This window comes from Giraffa tippelskirchi, chromosome 7 (assembly GCF_054371585.1).
Source record: "Giraffa tippelskirchi isolate mGirTip1 chromosome 7, T2T-mGirTip1v1.2.pri, whole genome shotgun sequence".
Classification (NCBI taxonomy): domain Eukaryota; kingdom Metazoa; phylum Chordata; class Mammalia; order Artiodactyla; family Giraffidae; genus Giraffa; species Giraffa tippelskirchi.
Window position 1 is genome coordinate 59,588,039 of NC_137281.1, and position 8,790 is coordinate 59,596,828.

The window sequence follows — 8,790 nt, forward strand, 5'->3', positions numbered from 1 at the left end:
ACTCCCTGACAGGCAGGACTGACACTCCTACTCAGACGTGAAGCGGTCACAGAAGACAGACCATCTCCCCTCTGCTTCCCATAAAATATGGGAGTAAAATCTCTGAGGAGCGAACGAAATAGGAGAGAAAGGGGCAGGGCACAATCTTCAAAAGAATGATACAGCCATAGGACATCACAAAAACTGGTTAGGACCAGCTGGGTCCAAGATGGTGAAAGATTCTGACTTCCAGTAGACATTGAGACTCATTATGTGCTTATTGTAATACATTAGCATTCTAAATGACATACCAGAGCCACGACAACCCTGAGATCAATCATAAAATGTCAAAAAGTGGGCAGTGGCCTAATTCCTGGAAATCCCCACCCCTTCTCTGAAATAGTTGGAATAATCCTCCCATTCCTTACTCTATGAAATTATCGAGTCCCTAAAACTAGCCACCCCATATTTCAGGGCCTCTTGTCTTCTGAGATGCCCGACACTCTATCTGTGGAGTGTGTTTCTGTCTAAATAAATCCACTTCTTACCTATCACTTTGCCTCTCACTGAATTCTTTCTGCAACAAGACATCAAGAACTTGAATGTCATTAAGTTCTGAGACCAGTGTGTGATCTCAATTGAAACAACAGGTTCAAGTCTGGTTGCAGGGTTTCACAACTATTATTCTTGTCACACAGAGAAGCCAAACAGTGAGTGTGTAACAGAGAGAGCATGGGGGTGGGGAGGAGGGGACTCACCCTCCAAAAACCCTTGAACTCCCCAAAGGATTTCACAAAACATTTTTAAAGTCCAGGTGAGGGAGGAAGGGTGTCCTGGGAAACATAATCAGCTCGTGCACAATTCTCTGGTTGATTGATGGTGATTAACCCTTAGGTTCCAGTAGTTAATTTCTTCCATTTGGTGGTGACTTTTAGCATCTAAAAAACTCAGGAAATACACATCAGATACTATTATCTAGGAACTTCAGAGAGGAGCTAAAGCAGGGGATATGGGAGAGTCTGTCCCAAGAAGGCCCAACAAAGTCCTGCTTGGTTCTTTTTTTTTTTTAATATTTATTTCTTTATTTGGCTGCCTGGGTCTTAGCTGTGGCATGTGAGATCTTCGTTGTATCATCGGGATCCTTTGTTGAGGCACAGAGACTTGCTAGTTGTGGCACACAAGTGTAGGCATGAGGAGTTGGTGGCACACAGACTTAGTTGCTCTGTGGTAGGTGGGATCTTAGCTCCCCAACCAGGGATTGAACCCGCAAACCCCTGCATTTTAAGCCAGATTCTTAACCACTGGACCACCAGGGAAGTCCCTGTCCTTAATTCTTGAGCCAGGTTTTTGTGATTCAAGGGAGGCCTGGGAGAGTGCAACTGTTTTACAAACTAGAGGCAGGTGGTGACATGGCAGGAGGGGTCTGTCCCAGGAAGGGCCCCATCGAGTCCTGCTGGCTACCGAATGTTAGATATTATTCTCGCATTCCTCTTCTTTTCAAACCTGAGGAAACATGTTAGAGAAGAAAGGGCGTTGGAAATATATATATGGAAATCTTTAAAATATTCCTGCTAGGGTTGCCAGATAAAATACAGGACTCACAGTTAAGTCGGAATTTCAAATAATGACAAATAATTTGAGAATAAGATTTAACTGAATATCCTACATTTCTAGATGCTATATTTGGCAACTCTAGTTCCTACATTTGACTCTAACATTTCACTTCTGGGAATCTATTTTAAGTAAATAATTTTAAAAGAAATAAGTTTTATGCAAGGGAGTTTTCCTTGGAGTTTTTTGAAAATAAATGTTGAAAAATTTAAGAACAAACAATACATCCAATGGTAAGTGCAAGGCGAGTGCAGAGAAAAAGAGAGCGAGCTGGGCAGTCAGGCAAGAAAAGGAAATTTATTAGAGGGAAAAGAGAGCATGACTGGCTCTTAAGGAGAACCAGCGTTCTCCCTTTCTGACGGAGTCCTTCTTATACCCCACCAATGAAAAATTCTCTGAAGTGGTGGTCACATAGCCAGGAGGTCTGGAATCTGGTGGTCTCACAGCTTTGAGAAAATAGGCACCAGTGAGATAACAGGATGCCATTTGGGCAATTTGATCAGTCTCAGAGATCACTGTGAATTTATTCTTTGTTTGCGAGGTCGACATAATGAGCCATCTTATCAATGAGACCCCATGTGGGTCCTATCAGTAAGAAGATGATTAAGTAAATTAGGATATATCTACTTGATTGAATATTATGGTGTCATAAAAATGTTTCTGAAGAATAAACAGATAGGGGGATGCTTATGAAATAATGCTAAGAGAAAAAAGGGGGAATAAAATTATGTGAAAAGTGTTTATAACTAAAAATTATCCTTAAATAGAGAAAAAATGGACAGGAAAATTGGTAAATGTTTATAGTGGTTGTACTGGATACTTAACTTATGGCTTTTTTTTTTTTCTACTTATATACATAGCCCAAATTTTCTATAACGAGCAAGAAATACTTAGTTCCAAAAACTACTTTTCTATATTCACGACTTGGGGGACGAAGACAGTGGCTCAGTGCCGGGACCCTTGGGTTCTCATGCCGATATACACTTCTGACTCACCCTGAAAGTGACTTCAAATTTTGGGGCCTAAGTTTTTCCATCTGTTAAATGAGAGAAATGGGGACACTGGCCTATATAGCCCAAATTGCTCTATGATTCTTATTCTTCTGCCTCTTCTTTTTTTGTGTGTGCTTTTCTGTTTGCCCCTTTATTCCTTCTCTTAATTTCCTCCTCCTTTTCTTTTTTTCCCCTCTTGTCTTTCCTGCTCTCTGACCTGTCTCTTTGTCAAAACTCTTCCCATGCAAACATCAGATAGCAGCAAAATTCCAACCAGCCTATAAAACCAAAAGGATTTATTCCTCCTGGAATAATTTTCTTGAAGTCAAGGGAAGCATAACTTCAGGATGGCATGGTCAGGGCACTCTGTTTCCCTGAAGTTCTCCCTGGGCCCTTTTCCGTTGGCTTTGCCCCTGAGTTAGTGCTACCTTGATGGTTCCCATGATTCTGGATTTCTTGCTGTACGGCACCGCCACCCAGTCCTGATGGTGAGAATGTTTCTGTCTCTACATCCCAGAAGAGCCCTTTGATTTGTTTTGATTGGCTAGGCCTGAGATTTGTTTTGATTGGATAGACCTAGTTCACATGCCACCTCTGAACTAATGACCCATTCTGGGGTGTGAAATGTCTGTATTTCTTTAAGCCACTCAAAGTGTTGCAGAGAAGACATTTCTGACTTCATGTTGGAAATGGTTTCTTTGACTTTCTTTTCATTGCTTTTGTTATTAGAATCATACATAATAGCCTGCCTCAGGGGACAAATTGCCAACATCTGTAGAAAAAGCAAGGGATTCCAGAAAAACATCTACTTCTGCTTCATCGACTATGCTAAAGCCTTTGACTGTGTTGATCACAACAAACTGAAAAATTCTTAAAGAGATGGGAAAACCAGACCACCTTACCTGCCACCTGAGAAATCCATATGCAGGTCAAGAAGCAACAGTTAGAACTGTACATGGAACAACAGACTGGTTCAAAATTGGGAAAGGAGTATGTCAAGGCTGTGTATTACCCTGCTTATTTAACTTCTGTGCAGAATACATCATGAGAAATGCCAGGCTGGATGAATCACAAGCTGGAATCAAGATCGTGGGGAGTAATATCAGTAACCTCAGATATGCAGATGATACCACTCTAATGGCAGAAAGCAAAGAGGAGCTAAAGAGGCTCTTGATGAAGGTGAAAGAGGAGAATGAAAAAGCTGCCTTAAAACTCAACATTCAGAAAACTAAGATCATGGCATCCAGTTCCATCAGTTCAGTTCAGTTCAGCTGGTCAGTCCTGTGTCCAACTCTTTGCCACCCCATGAATGAGATGGTTGGATGGCATCATCGACTCAACAGACATGAGTTTAAGCAAACTCCAGGAGATAGTGAAGGACAGGGAAGCCTGGCATGCTACAGTCCATGGGATTGTGAAGACAAAACTGAGTGACTGAACAACAGTGAGGACCCTGCCCCTCTCTCTGAGTGTAAACTAAAATGTCTTTGTTCAGCTCATAGAGGGAGAAGAGATTAGCACATCTCCTCTAAAGGCTGACACTTCCCACAGATGTTTTGCAAGACTGAAGACCCTTTTTACTTTACTTCCTCACTGCCTCTCCCTCTCTATTCTGCCTTTTGACTTTAATTACTCATTGCTTCTCTCTCTCTCTCTGACTCTATAAAAGAACCTGGCATCCAGGTCCCAACAAGATGGCTACTTCAAGACATTAATCTGGCTTTCTGAATAGAATTGTATTTCTTGCTTCGGTGTCTCTTCTCTTAGATTCATTGACTTGTCATGTGGTGAGCAGAGAGAGCTTGGACTAGATAACAAAGGTTTCAGTCTGGAATTGTGGGTGGGGCCACTAGCTGAAGTGTGAGTAAGTGGAGAGAAAAATAATTCTGGGATGGCCCCTGTCAAATGCTCAGTGCATCAATTGACAGGTGTGTTGACAATTCAGCTCATCTCTCAGCACAGTGCTAAGTCTGGGATCATTTGGGTAGAGACCAGTGGTGCTTCTTCCCAGTGGCAAATGTTGAAGCACAGCATGGAAAAAGCCAGAGTTTAGGCCATTTCTTGGCCTTGAATCACATTGGTCTATGCATCTGGATTCTCTGAAAAGACAGCAATTGACGTTGTCTGACTGGCTTTATCTCGTTCTAGCATGTTGGGCTCACTAGGCTATAAATGAATAGGGATCAGTGTGGCTGTCAAGAACCCTTCCCTTTCTCTCCTCACACTTGAGCTGCACTGCCTTGTTCTTAAGGTTGCACACTTAGACAAGCACCATGTTCTGTCTCCCTCCCTCCCTTACTTCCTTTTTTTTTTTTTTAAATCTCTCTAAATTACAAAGTTCTTCTTTAAAAAACAGTCCATGTTCCTCCATTGAGACTTTGCCTAATGAAGTATTTTATAAAATTCTCTCTTTTAAAAGGAATGAGGTTGAATGTTTATTAAATTAATTTTTTCTTTAATGTATTTCCTTGATATTTCTTGCTGTGGATACAACTGTTTCTGTAAATGACTTTTTCCAAGATGCCTGATTTATTTTTAATTGCTGCTGTCCCTCATTTTGATTCCAAAATACACATTATTTTTATTTGAAGTGAAAGTGAAAGTCACTCAGTCGAGTCTGAGTTTTTGAGACCCAAAAGACTATACAGTCCATAGAATTCTCCAGGCCAGAATACTGGAGTGGGTAGCTGTTCCCTTCTCCAGGGAATCTTCCCAACCCAGGGATCAAACCCAGGCCTTTCTCATTGCAGATGGATTCTTTACCAGTTGAGCCACAAGGGAAGCATCTATTTGTTTAGCAGTTAAAGCCTAGAGATATCACAGGTAAAGACCTCCCTCTTTCTGAGTCAAGACTATGACTCACAAGGGTGAGGACACAATCATCTTGAATAGGAAGGACAAAGCACAAGTTACTTTCCTGTGGCTTTCAGAATTGAAATGCAAATAACATTCTTTCCCATTTGTGAAACATTCCACAGTATAAAAAGCTACGTGTGCTATCTCCAGTTTTGCTCATTTTGGTAAGGTTTCCTGCCACAATTTATAAATTCACTAAATTAGGTATTATTCCCAATTTTAAGGCTAAAAGACTTGTTAAATAGAAGGCCTAAACAGACATTTCTGCAACGAAGACATACAGATGGTCAACAGGCACAAGAAAAGATGTTCAACATTGCTAATTATTGTTATTGTTGTTGTTCAGTTGCTAAGTTGTGTTCAACTCTTTGCGACCCCATGGACACCAGGCTCCTATGTCTCCACTGTCTCCTGGAGTTTGCTCAAAATTGAGTTGGTGATGTTATCTAACCAATTCATCCTCTGCCACCCTCTTCTTTTGCCTTCAATCTTTCCCAGTATCAGGGTCTTTTCCAGTGAATTGGCTCTTTGCATGAGGTGGACAAAGTATTGGAGCTTCAGCTTCAGCATCAGTCCTTTCAATGAATATTCAGGACTAATTTCCTTTATGATTGACTGATTTGATCTCCTTGCAGTCCAAGGGACTCTCAAGAGTCTTCTCCAGCACCACAATTCAAAAACATCAATTCTTCAGTGGTCAGTCTTCTTTGAGGTCCAACTCTCACATCCATACATGACTACTGGAGAAACTGTAGCTGTGACTATACAGTCCTTTGTTGGCAAAATGATGTCTTTCCTTTTTTTAATACGTTGTCTAGGTTTGTCATGGCTTTCCTTCCAAGGAGCAAGTGTCTTTTAATTTCATGACTGCCGTCACCATCCACAGTAATTTTGGAGCCCAAGAAAGTAGAATCTATCACTGCTTCCACTTTTTCCCTTCTATTTGCCATTAAGTGATGCAACTGGATGCCATGATCTTAGTTTTTTGAATGTTGAGTTTTAAGCCAGCTTTTTCACTCTCCTCTTTCACTCTTATCAAGAGGCTCTTTAGTTCCTCTTCACTTTCTGCCATTAGAGTGGTATCATCTGCATTTCTGATATTTCTCCCCACAATCTTGTTTCTAGCTTGTGATTCATCCACCCTGGCATGTCACATGATGTACTCTGCAAAGAAGTTAAGTAAGCAGGGTGATAATATACAGCCTTGATGTACTCCTTTCCCAGTGTTGAACCAGTTCATTGTTCCATGTCCAGTTCTAACTGTAACTTTTTGACTGCATACAGGTTTCTTAGGAGGCAGGTAAGGTGGTCTGGTATTCTCATCTCTTTGAGAATTTTCCACAGTTTGTTGTGATCCACACAGTCAAAGTCTTTAGTGTAGTCAACATTGAATAAATAGATGTTTTTCTGGAACTCCCTCGCTTTCTCCATGCTTTCTCTGTAGAGATATTGACAGGCATTGGCAGGCGGATTCTTTACTACTAACGCCATCTGGGAAGCTGGATAAAGACAATGTGTTCGTACTTCTCTGTGTTTTCCTTTTTTTCACAATGCATGTACAAATTATTTCTGTGTAAATATTTTCTTTAAAATGCACACATAGTTAAAACAAAAACTTTAAGGGTTTGGACTTTTTTGTGTGTGTTATTTGCAACAACATAGATGGACCTAGAAATTATCATACTAAGTGAAGTGAGTCGGAAAGAGAAGGACAAATACCATTTATATGACACAAAGGAACTTATGTACAAAACAGAAATAAACTCACAGACACAGAGAACAGATTTGTGGTTGCCAAGTGAGACAGGGTTAGAGGAAAGATGGAGCAGGATTTGGGGATTAGCAGATGCAAACTATTATATACAGAATGAATAAACAGTAAGATCCTACTGTATATTACATGGAACTATCAATGTATTTAATATCCTGTGATAAATCATAATGGAAAATATGAAAAAGAATATATAACTTAATCACTTTGTTATATATAAAAATTAACACAACATTGTAAATCAACTATACTTCAATTAAATAAATTTAGAAAGAAGAAATGCAAAAGAAAAGACTTGCTAAATGTTTCTAGCTGGTAGTGAAATTGCTGAGCCATGAAAGTTGCCAGGATTCTTGGCCACCGGAGGAGAGAAATTCAATCCAGGGCCAGTGATGAGGCTTGATCACTCAGAGCTTTTGTGTGATAAAATTTTATTAAAATATAAAAGAGATATAGAAAGCTTCTGACACAGACATCAGAAGGGGGCAGAAAGAGTGCCCCCCACCTAGTCTTTAGCCGGATGTTATTAGCTACTAGCAGGCTGCTAACTAGAGAAAGGAAATGTCTCAAAACTCAGAGACTGGCACTAGGCCCCTCACCCACAACATGCATTTTGAGATAACCTTGGCACAAGGTGAATTGTCGCAGGCTGTAAAAGGATTGACATGAATCTTGAAGAAAGGCAGGTTTCCAAGCAAAGACATAGTCTCATCAACATAGCTTAAGAGAATATTTGCATGAGTAAAACTGGTTTGTCAAGTTCTGAGTCTTAGGCTGAACCAACTTGAAGACAGAGTCTAGGGTAAATACAAAGTTCATTAACATAGCTTAAGAAAAACATTTCCATAAGAAAAATTCAATGGTTTGCTCAATGTTTGGGAAAAGTTAAGTTCAGGTGAAATCAGGTGTCGTCACGGGAACACAGAATTTGAAAAGAAACCTCTTTTTAAATTTGTATAGAGAAGGGAAAAAATCTGACACTTGTAGTTTGTTTCCTCCTGCTGCTTAGCGAAAGGGAAAGGGAAGTCGCTCAGTCGTGTCTGAGCCTACCAGGCTCCTCCGTCCATGGGATTCTCTAGGCAAGAATACTGGAGTGGTTTGCCATTTCCTTCTCCAGGGGATCTTCCCTGACCCAGGGATCGAACCCAGGTCTCCCGCATTGGAGGCAGACGCTTTAACCTCTGAGCCACCAGGGAAGTCTGCTGCTTAAGAGAGGGATAAAAAATGTCTGACACTTGCAGCCTATTTCCTCCGTTTGGGGACCCCTAGCCTTCCTGCCTGTTACTCTCTCAGCAGAAACACCAGTGGTATTCCAAATGTATATTTACATTTGTCGATTAAAAAAAGATGTACAACTTGAGAGTTTTGAGTTAAGTTTTATTTGGGGCAAAATGAGGACTGCAGCCTGGGAGGCAGTATCTCCGATAGCTCTGAGAGACTGCTCCAAAGTGGCAGTGGGGGAAGTCAATACATAAGGTTTTGGTGAAGGGGGAGTTCAAGACCATGAAGCACTCATTTTATAAAAGGTTTTTTGTTAGTCATGAGAATCTGATGTCACCATGAAGGGATTTAGTGCTTCTC

General features: G+C 40.7%; 1 non-coding gene across 1 annotated transcript; it reads right to left on the reverse strand.

The window, feature by feature from the left end:
- Window positions 1-8,332: 8,332 nt before the first annotated feature.
- TRNAW-CCA (transfer RNA tryptophan (anticodon CCA)) lies at window positions 8,333-8,405 on the reverse strand. The gene has a single exon. It is a non-coding gene; the product is annotated as a tRNA-Trp (tRNA).
- Between the last annotated feature and the right edge of the window lie 385 nt (window positions 8,406-8,790).